Source organism: Rhineura floridana, chromosome 8 (assembly GCF_030035675.1).
Source record: "Rhineura floridana isolate rRhiFlo1 chromosome 8, rRhiFlo1.hap2, whole genome shotgun sequence".
In the NCBI taxonomy this organism is placed as follows: domain Eukaryota; kingdom Metazoa; phylum Chordata; class Lepidosauria; order Squamata; family Rhineuridae; genus Rhineura; species Rhineura floridana.
Genome location: NC_084487.1, coordinates 125,475,836 through 125,491,318, shown reverse-complemented (window position 1 = coordinate 125,491,318; position 15,483 = coordinate 125,475,836). Strand labels below are relative to the sequence as shown.

The following is a 15,483-nucleotide window of genomic DNA, read 5'->3' as shown; positions in this document are numbered from 1 at the left end:
GAGGTTGGTTAAGAGAATTATATATCTGGGCCAGGAACAGTGGGAGGGGGAGGGGACTGCCATCCCTGTGGTGGTAGGTAGGAAGAGGTACAGAAGTGGCCGAAAATATGTGAGGTAGAGGAGGGGGGCTAGTTACATCAAAGTCCTTACCCCCTCTGCTTTGCCCCCTGTATCTCAGAATCAGTCAACCAACTCCCTAGTCTAGTGGTACAGTTGCTAAATGCCAGGTCTGCCCAAAATAAAACACCTATCCACAATTTGATCATGGATGAGGGGGCTGACCTGGCATGTATAACCGAAACATAGGTGGATGGGCTGGGAGTCCCTATGCTAACCCTGCTTTTTGGCCTGGCCTTTGACACATGAGATGTGTTTTCGGGACCCACTCTGTGATTGTAATTTGTTTTAATTGTTTTGAATATTAAATTTTAAACTGTTATAACCTGCCCCTGGACTTGCTAGTGAAGAGTGGCTTTTCTTAAACATACCAGTTTTTAAAAGCAATGGGGAGCTCATCTGATGCGCTTCTAAGGCAAATTAATGTAGAAAATTTTTAATTTCCTCTTTTAAAGTTTTAGGGTTTCATGTAAACAGGATTGTAATTCAATGTTTTATAATTGTATACAATTATGTTACTTGAATGTTTTACATTGTCATGGCCATTGGCTAAAACAATTAAGGATTTTATTCAATTCAATAGTGAAGAGTGGGTAATCATCCTGTATACTCACTCCTTATCTTTGTTCCTGATACGTATTGGAACCCATTAATGTTCTATTTAAATAAAGACTCCTTCCTTTTTACGCTCCTGTTTGCTGTAGAGATTGGTAGCCAGCAGGCAACATTGCTGCTGCCATACTGATGATCTCTCTCCACAATACTGAGAACTAACACAGCATAGCAGATAGTCATTGCTGTTAATCTTACTAAACCAATTTTAATCCCAATTACAACAATTTTAAAAACATAAATGGGCATGCTGGAAGGATTGCACACTGGTTTTTACTTCAAATCAGCTTTAGTTTCTTTGATTATTTTTATTGTGGTGCCCCAGGAACCAGTTAGTATTTTTGTAGTGTCCTATAAAAGCCTGAAAATAATAAAACAAAGGATATCAGTATGAAATTTGGCCTTTATAATCTACTTGATGAGTGCCACAGTTCAGAAAGGTCAATGAAAAATGGTTGAGTCATGGCAGTGTAAAAACTTTGCTTTAAACTACTGGGGTCCCAGTATTTCTACTCACCAAAATGTACTTTCAGGTTCTTCTTTGAAAGTTTAGTTTATGTCATAAATTCAAGGTGATTGCAACAGTCTGCCTTGCAGCAGTTGGTGTAAATCTTTTGAGTATTTCTAAAGGTATGAGGTTTTCAAAGCCCTCATTTTATGTGGGAAGGCAATTTGCTAGAAAAATGTGTGATGCATGTCAGGTAAGGAATTCTGAGAACGCAAAGAGAAGGGGGGAATTCTGGCAAATGCATTGCTCATTCAGTTGATAGATACAATCTTCCGGGTTGGAGCCTCACACCAAAAGTGAAATGGCCATTGCTGGACCAAGCAGTCTTGCAAATGGCGAAGGAAACAGGTGTAGATAACAGAGAGAATTCCCGTCAGCCAAATCATCTCTATCTCTATTCCCTAAGTGGAAAATGTAGGCATGTTTTCTACAGGGTCAGTTCTTTGACTGTGTAATGATCTATATTATGACTTCAGTGGCAGTGTATGGCCTGACTCTGTTCCTTCCTCTGCATCTGTTTTGCAGTCTCTGCCATGGATGACTTGCATTCTGTGATGACAACAGTGGATTGAATTCCAGAAGTCCCATAAGCTCAAATGAAAGTGTGAGTGCCTGTAGTTGTATGCCTGCACAGTGTATGAGACTGTAGAATGTGTTCATTGCTTATGTAGTGCAGTAGTTAAAGAAAGTTGCAACGTCCAAACGTTTGGTCATATGAGTGAATATATGACCCAGTACACACAAAATGCTTAGTGCAAATGTGTGGATCCCCAGAGTAAAGATTGCACTTGCAGTGCTCCTTGCCTCTTCCTCCTCCTGCTGGTACTGGGAGGATGAGCAGCATATAAATTTAACAAATAATAATAATAAATAACATATGATTAGAACATTGAAAATGTTATACTTTCTCCTAAATATTCTTTGGTGTTTGTTTAGTTACTGTGCTATGTTACATACACTGTCTTGATTGCCTTGCATCAGAAATGCTTGCTGGCATTTAGCTGTACACTCTGTGAATTTTAGAGCCTACATGATTCAGAGCCAAATTCAAGAGGAAAGCAAGGTTACAATTTGGTATCAGATTTTGTTTGGCATGAACTTCCTGCCGCTTGGGCTGCCTCTTTGGTATCGGTTATTTTTAGGAATAATATTCCGTGTTGGTTAATTCACAGATGAATACATATTCAGGATTCAGTCAGTCTGTTACAACTAGAGGCTCTGGGTGTTTTCATGAGCAATGATCACTGTCTGGGTTTCTGAATGACCCAGTTTCATTCATTGCGCAGCAGATAACCAGTACGGTAGATCTTTTTTGTGCATCAGTAGTTCTTGCCTGTCTCAGCTGTTTTGTTCTTTTGGGAGGAGGAATTGGTGTGTTCAGTAATTGTCAAGAGGATGTGGCTAGGAGAAAAATTGCAGATGTTCCAGTTTGGATTACTTTCTTGACTTCTTTGTAAAGGAGTTTATTAGCTCTCCAAAAGTCATTCAGCCTCATGCGTCTGTCAGAGCACAGTTCATAATAGTTTTCATTTGAAGTGGTCCCTTGTGATAAGGTTTTAAACTGGGAAGCTGTTGCAGACAATCTGCCGCGTTTCATAAAGGCAACAACAATAGTAATAAAAAATGGTAGTAGATAACAGCTCCTTTGTAACTATCCTGGGAGTTTTAGAGCTAGACTCACTCATAACTCACTCAAGATCTTTCCAAAGTTATGATGGTTTGTCATTTTATTGTTTTTCAGTCAGATGTTTAATAATTTACAAAAACCATCCCAAAACACATTACTTTGACTCTTTCACGCCAATGCGCTCTGTTCAAGTAACTCTTTTTTCCTGTGAGAGATTAGTTAAATATTTCCAAGGGATAAAAGCAGTTATGAAAGGCAAAGTTTAGCAAACGTACAATCTGATCCAGGATGGGAGAGATTTGTGTGTGAAAGCCACTTTCAAACTTCTGTTGGTTAAATGCCCATTTTTGTCAGTATATGCACCCATATTCAAAGAGCGTTCAGATGTAGAGCATCCGTTTGTACTATATTCTCTGAATAAAAGCACCCAACTACACCCACATGGCAGTGTACATCCATGTCTACTGCCTTGAGCAACCTGGCCACTGTACCACTTAGCAATATTCAGATCATGCTTTGGTTTCAGAAGAGATACGCTGAGTTGAAGTGAGCTGGGACACTATTTTTATATAGGGGAAAGCAAAATGTGTAAGGTTTGGGGATAGGGAAGTCTCTTTTTTTCCAATTGTTCAAAGCGATGATCAACCCTGAGCCCTTGAGAGAGAGTGGAATATTAATCTAAACTAACAAATAGGGATGTGTTGGGGATTAGATGTGAAACCTTTTTATGCAAAGCATGTACTCTATCCCTGAGCTGTGGCAACTGTAGTGCAGTGACGGAGAGTGGCAGCTTGTGAATGAGACATGGTGTATAGTGACTAAATGTGAGCCGGTAAGTCCTCAGGTTAGATTTTGTCTCTGCTGTGAACTCCCTAGGTGACCTTAGGTCAGATTGTCTCTCAAAGAGATCTATCTTGCAGGGCTGTTGTAAGGCTTACCAGTTGAAACTGGTTCCCTCAGAATGGGAATGAAGAACAGAGCCTCTCTGAACTGATCTGAGGGGGAGATGGGCTCACCTTTATATATTTGTGTTGTGTTTAAACTATTTGAGGCTGCGCCATCCAAAATGGCTTACAATCAAAACAGAAGCCAAAAATAGGACAAAATTTAAAACATTATAAAAACTTGTAACATTACAATTCTTTTACAGAACCAGAGAGAACGTAATTGAGACAGACCATCGACCAGCTAATGAACTTTATGCCTAGAAGGCCAGCTGGCAAAAAAAAAAAAGTTTTCAGGGTCTTCTGAAAAGTCTCCTGCGTAGAGATTTTGCGCAGGTCCAATGAGAGAGAGGTTCATAGCTGTGGGGCTACCATAGAGAAGACCTCCCTTCATGGCCACCCACCTTACTGACCAAGAGGCTGGGCATGCCAGGTGAGCCTCTGGAGTGCTTCTAAGGTGTGGGCAGGATGGTATGCATCCAGGTGGTCTAATAGAAATGAAGTGTTATCCAGTGACAATCCATTGGAAACTGGACAGCATTGCTGCTTGGGCAGGCAGGACAGTCTAAAGTCCAAAAAAGTGGTGCTCTTTGATGGTTTTTTTTTCAACCTGTGTATTCAGCTTTGTGTCCCTAGCCATTTTTGATCCCCTCCCTGCCTTTTTCCTTTTGCCTGTCAACTCAGAGAACCCATCCATCCTCTTTTCCTCCCCCCTAACGTTTTCTTTTGTATAGTTTCTGGTTCCATTAGAAAGTTCTAATCTGTCATTACATGGAACTTCTGCCTTGTCTTGCTTGACAAAGGAATGCAGGTTTTAATTCGTAGTGTCTGCTCCCCTGGTGGCATGCAGTAATTAGTTTTTTGTTCTGAAATCGGGGGGAAATTGAAGTCAAGCCAGAGGTTGCAACCCTGAAACTTTTTAATTGTAGGTAAAACTTGACTTGCTATGCATGTAAGCCAGGGCTGTCAAACAAGGGGGCAGAGGCTGCTTCTCTGGCTTTTTGGGGTGTTCAGCTTGGCCTGAGAATGCCTACCACATCTGCACAGAGTATTGAACCATCTTCAGGGGTGGGAAAAACAAAGCCTTAGGCAGGGCTGATTTGCCAGGAGCTGTTACCACATGCTCCAGCAAAGGTCATTTAAAATTAAAATGTTATACAGGAACATGATGCAAAGAGGATTGTAGTGGACCAGAGTGTAGAGTCTGCAGTTTGCCAGGCTTTGCAACCGAGGACTAAGCGTGTGGAATGCATCCTATAGCTAACTGGTGAGATCATGGAGGAGAGCTTTGGAAGGCAAATAACTTTGGAAGACAAATAATGGTATGTGGGAAGAAGAGGCCTTAGGTCAGCCTTTCCCAACCAGTGTGCCTCCAGATGTTGTTGGACCACAACCCCCATCAGCCTCAGCCAGCATTGCCAATGGTCAGGAAAGATGGGAGTTGTGGTCCAACAACATCTGGAGGCACACTGGTTGGGAAAGGCTGCCTTAGGTGATGAAGATTTGGGAGCCTAAGCACTGGGGCTGGGTGTGGAGAGGGGAGATTGGTAATTAGGGTAGCAGTGGTGCTGGTGAAGGGATTTTTGGAGACAAGGTAGCACCTTGGGACTGGACTGTACGAGTATGCCAGAAGTTTACTACTGGTCCAACCACCTTATCTGAATTCTTTTTGGTCTATTAGGGGGGGAAATGAGTGTGGCCCTTGGATGTTTGTTGGCCTGGATGGCAGTTTGGCCTTCCAGCTCATTTGAATGTGATGCCTTGATATAAGCTATACAAACACTTTTCTAGACCTTGAATGATTGATTGATTGCATTTGTATACCGCCCCATAGCCGAAGCTGTCTGGGCGGTTTACAACAATTAAAAGCATTAAAAACAAATATACAAATTTTAAAAAATACATTTTTAGAAAGCAATTTAAATGCATATGCTAAAATGCCTGGGAGAAGAGGAAAGTCTTGACCTGGCGCTGAAAAGATAACAGTGTTGGCACCAGGCGCACCTCGTCAGGGAGACCATTCCATAATTTGGGGGCCACCACTGAGAAGGCCCTCTCCCTTGTTGCCAGACTCCCAGCTTCCCTCAGAGTAGGCACCCGGAGGAGGGCCTTAGATGTTGAGCGTAGTGTACAGGTGAGTTCGTGTTGGGAGAGGCATTCCATCAGGTATTGTGGTCCTAAGCCATGTAAGGCTTTATAGGTTAAAACCAGCACCTTGAATCGAGCTCGGAAACATACAGGCAGCCAATGCAAGCGGGCCAGAATCGGTTTTATATGTTCGAACCGTCTGGTCCCTGTTACCAATCTGGCTGCTGCATTTTGCACAAGGTGCAGTTTCTGAACCGTCTTCAAAGGCAGCCCCACGTAGAGCACATTGCAGTAATCTAACTTGGAGGTTACCAGAGCATGGACAACTGAAGCCAGGTTATCCCTGTCCAGATAGGGGCGTAGCTGGGGCACCAACCGAAGTTAGTATAAGGCACTCTGTGCCACCGAGGCTACCTGAGCCTCAAGTGACAGATGGTGCTAGGAGAACCCCAAGCTACGAACCTGCTCCTTCAGGGGGAATGCAACCCCATCCAGGACAGGTTGGACATCCACCATCTGGTCAGAAGAACCACCCACTAACAGCATATCAGTCTTGTCTGGATTGAGCCTCAGTTTATTAGCCCTCATCCAGTCCATTGTTGCAGCCAGACACTGGTTCAGCACATTGGCAGCCTCACCTGAAGAAGATGAAATAGAGCTGCTTGTCATCAGCATACTGATCGCAACGCACTCCAAAACTCCAGATGACCACACCCAACAGTTTCATTTTAGATGTTGAACAGCATGGGGGACAAAACTGACCCCTGCGGAACCCCATACTGGAGAGTCCAGGGTGCCGAGCAATGTTCCCCAAGCACCAGCTTCTGAAGCCGACCCGCCAAGTAGGAGCAGAACCACCGCCATGCAGTCCCTCCCACTCCCAACTCAGCCAGTCTTCTCAGAAGGATACCATGGTTGATGTTATCGAAGCCACTAAGAGATCAAGGAGAATCAACATAGTCACTTTCCCCCTGTCTCTCTCCTGACAGAGGTCATCATGCAGGACGACCAAGGCTGTTTCTGTGCCAAAACCAGGCTTGAAACCCAACTGAAATGGATCCAGATAATTGGCCTCATCCACGAGTGTCTGGAGTGTTAATCCTTTTCAAAGCCAGAAGGATTTAATAATTCTGCTATTTATCTGCAATATTCTTTGCTAAGGCATCATGAAGTTATGAGATAGTTTTGGTGGTTTTAATGTACTATCTAGCACACAATATTGGCATAGGTTTGGAAGGGATACCAGATTTAGAAGTTCATATTTAACACAGCTGAGTTGCAGAACAGTATGTGAGCTGTGCAGGACCTCACAGCATGCTTTGCATTGTTCTTTGGACTGTGGCAACATACCTGGTTCAGTACTGGTGAGATGTGGTATAGTGGTTAAGCTGTTGGACTATGACTTGGGAGACCAGGGTTCGAATCCCCACACAGCCATGAAGCTCACTGGGTGACCTTGGGCCAGTCACTGCCTCTCAGCCTCAGAGGAAGGCAATGGTAAACCACCTCTGAATACTGCTTACCATGAAAACCCTATTCATAGGGTTGCCCATAAGTCGGAATCGACTTGAAGGCAGTCCGTTTCATTTCATTAATATCATTGTGCCATATTCCAGTGGTGACATGATTAACAAATGATGACATAACTCAAGGCCAAAGGTTACAGCGAACTCATTCGGCAAATGTGGCAGAGAAGGCAGCTGTGTATATTTTGTGATGGACTTCACTTAAACTTGATTTAAAATCAAAATTTAGCACTCATGTCTTTCTATGACTTAGGGTCTATTGACTGGGTGGTCTGTAATATTCTCCAAAGGAGGAGGCTGATTTTATCTGCATGCTACACAGAAAAAAGCCCAAGAGCCATACCTTTTTTTCATGCTCTGCATATTGCCTCGACTAGAGCCAGCTTGGTAATATTAACAAAGCAGTGGTTCTCCGCCAGGGTCGATATCTGAGGAGGTCAGAACTGTAATTTGCCCTCCTCAGTTCCTCAATCTGAGGATATCCACTCTCTAATAAAGCATGGTCTTTCTGGACTTTGCACTGTTTAATTACAGGCTCCTGGCATGTTTGCTTGTTTGCATCTGTGAAGGTTGAGGCCTAAAGAATTGGCAACTTCTACCCCTCCCCAGGAAACCTACTAACTCATACAGGTCTAGTATTTCCAATAGGGTAGAAGAGATGCCTCTATAGAAGGGTGATCTGCAGGATCTCCATGTATGAAAGAAGAGTGATTATGCCTTTTGTTATTATATCGCACTCAGTTGAATGACAATATAATTAAACAGCAAGACTAAAGCTCACCTATAATGTACATAAGTGGACTTCTCCATGGAGAGGAAACTTCCATAGTGTAAACTAATTGAGCTGAATTAAATACATGGCTAGGTCATGTTTATTTTATGGATGATTCATACCATGCTTTCCATCTGCATATCATAAGGAGTTTACGGTTGGTACATATTAATGCAAGTTCAGGAGTTAGGAGGATTCCAGTTTTTGAAGGAAAAGCAGGGGACTGTTTTCTTAGGAATGTTTCCTTTTTTGCAACATAAAATGCAGTTGTCAGTTCAAGGACAACTTTCACCAATACATTTGCAATTCATTAGTTCGTTGTTTCATTGCAATTAGTGTCAGCTGCTCTTTTTACCTGGTCATTACATGGCATATTTATGACAGGAAGTTCAATTTTAAACTCAATATGTTCCAGCCTGAAGTCCAGATTACACTTTTTTCAAGACTTAAATACACAAAACCATTCTGTGCTGCTCCAGGTAACCTAAGAATAGCTGCTAGCCTGGTTGTCGGTAAGGATTGCCTCTAGCCAACCAGGCAAGGATGATGGAATAAAAGCTAATTCCTTTTTTTTTTTCCCTTTCAAGCTGTCATTCTGCCAAACATATTTTGTGTATTGTATTTCTGATGTTGTTCTTGTTCTTGTAAACCGCCCAGAGAGCTTCGGCTATGGGGCGGTCTATAAGTTTAATGAAATAAATAAATAAATAAATAAATAAATAAATAAATAAATATGACTAACATGTGTGGGCAGGCGGGCTAGTAAAAGGTTTTGGAGGATTAATTTTCAAGGCTAGATTAATCTGAACCACTTTGCAGCCCAAGAATTTATTATCAGTGCCAGAAATCAGTGGTCATTTGAGATATGGCCAAAACAAATGATGCTAAGTGCATTAATGCATTTAACATGTCTGTTTTTCTTTTGAAAAATAGCATCCTTGCATAGAGAGGACTGCTGTTGAGCAGGATGAGGACCGCCGTTTAACCCTTTCCTTCTGCATTGTAATACTAACAAAAACTCCCCTCCCTTGAAACTGCTGATTGGGAGGGAAGCTTCCATTGGTGCCAATGGCCTGTAACACTAAACCATGGCTAAGGGTTGCTTGCACCAGCCTTGAGGCTTGTGCACTTTCCTCTCCACTCTGCTCCTCCGGCACAGCCATGAGGAAGAAGATGTAAGTTTTTGCTGTAGGTCAGTGTACAATAGGGTACCTTCCAGCTGCATACACATCGGAGGTTTCTACACCAACGTCTGTCACTCTCTCGATGTAGGCAAGCTTGAGGCATTATCACTGTTCAAAGATACATTCAAGCCAGGCAAAAGTACTCAAGGAGTGAATGGAGTAGGGGCAGTGAAGGGTGTGGACTAGTGAGAGTCCTCAGGGCCAGAAAGAGAAGTCTGGTGCCCATCCCTGGTTCAAGGTTTCAAGCCAACTTCAAACTGTGAAAAGTAATGATAGCCACAGTTTTCACTTCAGACAAAACAAGTAACTGCTGTTAGATGAAAAAGGAAGTGAACTCCTCAGCTATGCCAGGGGAAGGCGGTGTGTGTGCGTGCATGCACAAGCTCGAGACTCACCCAGGCTCATTCCTGCAGCAATTTAAAGTTATGCCTGAACACAATCATTTATCTTCATTAAGGTCTGATTCTTACATTGCAAGAATGGCGTGGTTTTCTTCTTTCCTCGTGGCTCCATTTTGTGCTTCTCCAGGTAATTTAATAATGCAGGATCTGGTTTTAGTTGGAGGGGGGGTTCTTTCCACATGTTCTATGCTTCCCATGTAGTTTTTGCTGTGTATTCTCCATTGACTCATGAACCGAAATATGTCAGTGTGGAGTGAATTCTTTTTGAACTAGATGGTCCATGTTTTGAGGAAATCGCCTTTGCTATTATCCTGAATAGATACTGTCTAGTTTGAAAAGCAGCCCCTCTACACCTTGATGTACTTTACTTTGTGAGTCAATGGAGAATACACCAGGCCATCTCTCTGTCTATATTCTGCCAGTTCCTTAAGATCTTTTAGTTTACTAAGGCATTAATAACTAACTTTGATTGCAATTGAAGTTGGGGGGGTGCAGGGAGTGAATCCTCTCATGTTTAAGGATACCTTTAAAAAAGTTGCCAGAAAGGTGAGATGACACTACGCATTAAAAGGTCAGAGATGAATGTCATTTGGATGATAAATTTAAGGAAAAATTGGCCTTGTTTGTTCATTTTTAGGAAAGTTTAGTCAGAATGTTCCGCCATATAACTTCTTTTCTTCATAGTAAACTTTGCTGCCAGAGTCAGTGGCCTCTCTTGTTAATATGATCATGGGATGCCCCTCCTTAAATCACTGCACTATTAGATTTTATGTAGTTTAGAAAGAAATATCATAATAATAATTGGCAAAACAAAATACTCCAGTCCATACCTAGTAATCTCTTGCCTTCATTGCTGCAATAATCTCTTTTCGGGACTTCTGTTGTCGGTTTCCACACTTCTACCTTGTACACTGCTACCAAAATGTTTAATTTCTCCCATCACTTTTATCATGTGATATCCCCTCTTTAATTGCCTTTCTGTGTGCTCCCAGATCCCGCATGCGCCACATTCTTAACTTCAAAGCCCACCATGGCCTTGTCCCCATATCTGTGTGTACTTATATGTTGATGAATCCTTTCCTATGACGTTTGCCTCTCTAGTTCCGCCACCCTCGGCTGACCAAGGTCTCCTGTTCCCCTAAACATCTTCTCTGTTCACTTTGATGCTCCTTATACTTGAAACTTCACACCTATGTGATGTCAGGTCAAAGTTGGCCTGGCACAATGTTGTAACCATTTGTTGTTGAGTTATTCAATTTCCCCTATAATGTCATCTCAGGTCATTTCTGACCATAAGATCTGTGATGTAATTTTTTTGAAGATACCAATATGGGCTTTGAATATATGAAGAACTCTAAGTCCTCTGTTTGATATGCTAAAAATAAATCAACCATACAAGGGCTGTTTATCTGGGGGAATTATTTTCCCCCTGCTATATATGCTCAGCTTAGATTTCAAACTATGCACAGAATATCTGACCAGTAACAAAACAATTGCATGTGTATGCACTTCAGGTCAGATTGAAGACATTGTTTACTACATTCTGTATTGTCCTTTATACAGCTCACCAAGATTTAGATTCCTTTGTTCACTTCAGAATTTTCCAGAAGGTCACTCAGATTATTTTTGATGTAGATGATTGCTGGCCAATTTAGACAAGTTCGTTACCTAAACGGTAGCTTTGTATGCACTTCACAGGAATATGTACTTTTTGTTACTTTCAAATACTATGTTATTTGTTGACAATATAAATATTTTTTCACCAATTCAGCACCTGTTTTTTTATCCATGGTTTGTTAACTGTACAATAGAGACAAATCTCTTTAAATTAGCTCACTGTATCTTAGAACAGGGTTTTGTAAATGCATGACACGTACCTCTGTCTGATGTTTTCAAAGAAAACTAAATTTGTTTTCAAAAGTACCAATAAATATGAAAAATGATGGTGTCACAAGTCTTTTTTAAATAACATTTACAAACCAGCCAATATACATTATGTTGCAATTCAATCATTTACTAAGAGAACTCAGGCCTCAGATTTACCAATAAATATCAGAATCTTCTGGCACTTCCTACTATCCTCCTTACATTTTCAGAATGCTTGGTAAACATTCATCTTTCTCACTTTTTTCTAACATTTACCTCTATATACCTTTTACAATGAATGTCCAAAATTTAGCAAATGCTGATATTGTTATCATTCAACGTTTCTTGTAAAGGTTTAGAGGTTTTCTTGCAATCAAGCAATATATAAATTCTGTTAAAGTAATACATAAATTCACATTTGCAATCTAAGATGGAATTTGTGAATGTCTGAAAAACTATTTATCCAGTTCTTGCACATACAGTGCCTTGCAAAAGTAATCAGACCCCTGACCAATGCTGTCTTATTACTGAATTACAAATGGTACATTGTAATTTCATTCTGTATGATATTTTATTTTGAAAGACTGAAAGTCAAAATCAATTATTGTAAGGTGCCATTGGTTTATGTTGGGAAATGTTTGTAAGACACATAAAAAACTGAAACATGTTGCTTGTGTAAGTATTCAACCCCCACACATTAATATTTGGTAGAGCCACCTTTTGCTGCAATAACAGCTTTAAGTCTTTTGGGGTCAGTATGTACCAGCTTCGCATACAGTGTCGGAGGGATTTTGGCCCATTCTTCTTGGCAAATTTGCTCCAGATCATTCAGGTTGGTTGGACATCGCTTGTGGAGCGCAATTTTCAAATAGTGCCACAGATTCTCAATGCCATTGTGATCAGGACTTTGACTGGGCCACTTTAGGACATTCACCTTTTTGTTCTTGATCCACTCCAACGTAGCTTTGGCCTTGTGCTTGGGATCATGGTTCTGCTGAAAAGTGAATTTCCTCCCAAGCTTCAGTTTTTTAGTGGACCAAAGCAAGTTCTTTTGCAGTATTTCCTTGTATTTTGCTCCATCAGTTCTTCCTTCAGTTTTAACAAGATGCCCAGTCCCTGCTGATCAGAAGCATCCCCACAGCATGATGCTGCCACCACCACACTTCACTGTAGGGATGGTGTATCTTGAGGCATGGGCAGTGTTAGGTATGCACCACACATAGCACTTTGAATTTTGGCCAAAAAGCTCTATCTTGGTCTCATCTGACCACAACATCTTTTCCCACATCACAGCTGGGGTACTCTCATGCTTTCCAGCAAATTCCAGATGTGCTTTCAGATGGTACTTTTTGAGTAATGGCTTCTTTCTTGCCACCCTCCCATACAGGCCAGTGTTATGCAGAGCTCTTGATATGGTTGACTGGTGCACCATGACTCCACTCCCAGCCACTGAACTCTGTAACTCCTTCAAAGTGATTGTTGGCCTCTCTGTGGCTTCTCTCACAAGTCTCCTTCTTGTTCAAGTGCTGAGTTTTGAGGGACAGCCTTTTTTTGGCAGTGCCTGGGTGGTGAGATGCAGCTTCCACTTCCTGATTATTGATCCAATTGTGCTCACCGGGATACCCAAACACTTAGATATTAGTTTATACCCTTTCCCTAATCTATGCATTTGTATTACATTATCTCTCACTTCTGCAGAATGCTCTTTGGTCTTCATTTTCCTTCAGATCCACAGCCTCACCAATGATCCTTCAACAGTGGGGGGTTTATCCTGACAATGTGACAGCAACATTAATAGTTCACAGGTGGAGGCCAATGGTAACATAATTGTGTCCTTGATAGGGCAGTTTCTTTCATCTGTGTAAATTGGGAGCTTCCACAGCATAGGGGTTGAATACTTATGCAAGCAACATGTTTCAGTTTTTTATGTTTCTTACCAACATTTCCCAACATAAAACCAATGTGACCTTACAATAATTGATTTTGAGTTTCAGTGTTTCAAAATAAAATATACAGAACGAAATTACAATATACCATTTGTAGTTCAGTAAAATGATAGCGTTGGTCCGGAGTCTGATTACTTTTGCAAGGCACTGTATACCTATCAATTATGACAATAACATTTGGAGTCTTTTAGCATCATAAAGACTTAACAAATTGTAGGCCAAAGCCTATGTAGTCAGATGCATGAAGTGTTCATCTAAGTGGATAAATGTACATATGGTTGATAGATTTTCAGTTTATATGGTTAAGCTTTGTGACTTCTATAGTGACAAAATTCCAGAGGGGTAGGACCCAGCATTTTTAGAGAATTAACTTGATTTAGTATTGGTAACTTGTTCTGAATTTTATGAAGTTTTAATTATTTTATTCTACACCACCATGTTAGTCTTTTTATGTGTATACAGTTTATAAATATTCTTATAAATAATCTCTGTTATCTTTTTGATGCCTACTGAAGACCTTCCTCTTTCAAGAAGCCTTTTAAGTAGAGACCTTATCTCAGTCTGTGTCTGTTGGAATTATTTTTATAGATGTTTTAAAAACTTTTTTTAAAAAGATATTTTTTAAGATATTTTGTTTTAATATGTTTTAAAGTCTTTTGTTTTTAGGGTGTTTTAGAGTGTTTTTGGTATTTTTGTTTGCTGACCTGGGTTCCTTGAGGAGGAAGGGTGAGAAATAAATAAATAAAAGCACATTAATAGGATTACACTTTCTTGGAATTTGTGACATGTAAGTAAGGTCAAAATTTACTTTCTGGATATTTGCAACATTTGCCAGGGATTGTTGTTGAGCACATATAAATGTCAAATATTCAAGAGGTTTTGGATATCACACATACTTTTTGTATGTATCTATTCAAAGCAGTATTTCCAGGGATGGTGGGATATGGATAGATGGATGGAATGTTGGCAATGTTCATTTCTCAAACCTTGTACTCTAGCATCCTAAGAAACGATGCTTCTCGTCCTGTTGTGTCTCTACTGTATCTGCAGCTCATTTTTAGTTTCTTCATCTTAGCTTGTCTCTTATTTTTAATGTTTAGGCTCAAACTGCTCCTTACGTGGACTGCTGTGATGCTTTCTTCAATATGCCTCTAAGAAGGATGCGGGGTGGGGAACTATTGTAACGATTTTCCTTCTGTCATTTTCCAGCTAGAAATCAGTCCTCTTGATGGATGTAGAGGAGCTGATGGGGAAAGCAGATTTTAGTGGCAATTCTCTTGGCCAGGTAGTTTCTACTTTATAAACAAATGGGAAGTTCAAAGCAAATTGGAGTAGCTGCAAGGAAACATACTGGAAGATCCAGACAGGGTTACCGGTACAAACTAGCCCCCCCCCCCCAGAGCTTGGAAAAGTTACTTTTTTGAACTACAACTCCCATCAGCCCTAGGCAACATGGCCACTGGATTAGGCTGATGGGAGCTATAGTTCAAAAAAGTAACTTTTCCAAGCTCTGCCCCCCCATCCCCAAGTTCAGTACAGGTGTTCAGCTAGTCATAAGCCCAATTATAGATTGTATGTAGATCCTAACACACCTATAATGAAATAGTAACATTAAAAGGGGCAACCTCACATCCAAGTCATTTTCTCATCATGGCTGACATTCCCCTTCACTCTTTAGGAAGTAGTTTCCCTCTTGTTTATTCAGTTCTCTTGTGTATTCATACTGTTAATCATGACTGTTTATAGATGTGGCTAGCAAGGAGGCCAAGATTTTGGAACTAGCATTGAACCAGTATTCCCATAAATAGTTAACATTAGCTAGCTACTAAGGATTTTCATTCTAGACTTCTTCAGCCTCAATAGCTGAAAACAGATGACTAATTGATTATACT

General features: G+C 40.8%; 1 protein-coding gene across 8 annotated transcripts in view; it reads left to right on the top strand.

Moving 5' to 3' along the window:
• The window catches only part of SHISAL1 (shisa like 1), a 124,994-nt gene that overhangs the window by 34,056 nt on the left and 75,455 nt on the right, over positions 1–15,483 (top strand). Inside the window, exon 1 of one of the 8 annotated variants that reach the window (XM_061582383.1) lies at positions 1,786–1,841. The exons of the other annotated variants lie outside the window; for them this stretch is intronic. The gene's annotated coding sequence lies outside the window, so the exon portion shown is untranslated. Of the gene's footprint in view, positions 1–1,785; positions 1,842–15,483 lie in introns of those variants that run through there. 8 annotated transcript variants of the gene reach the window in all.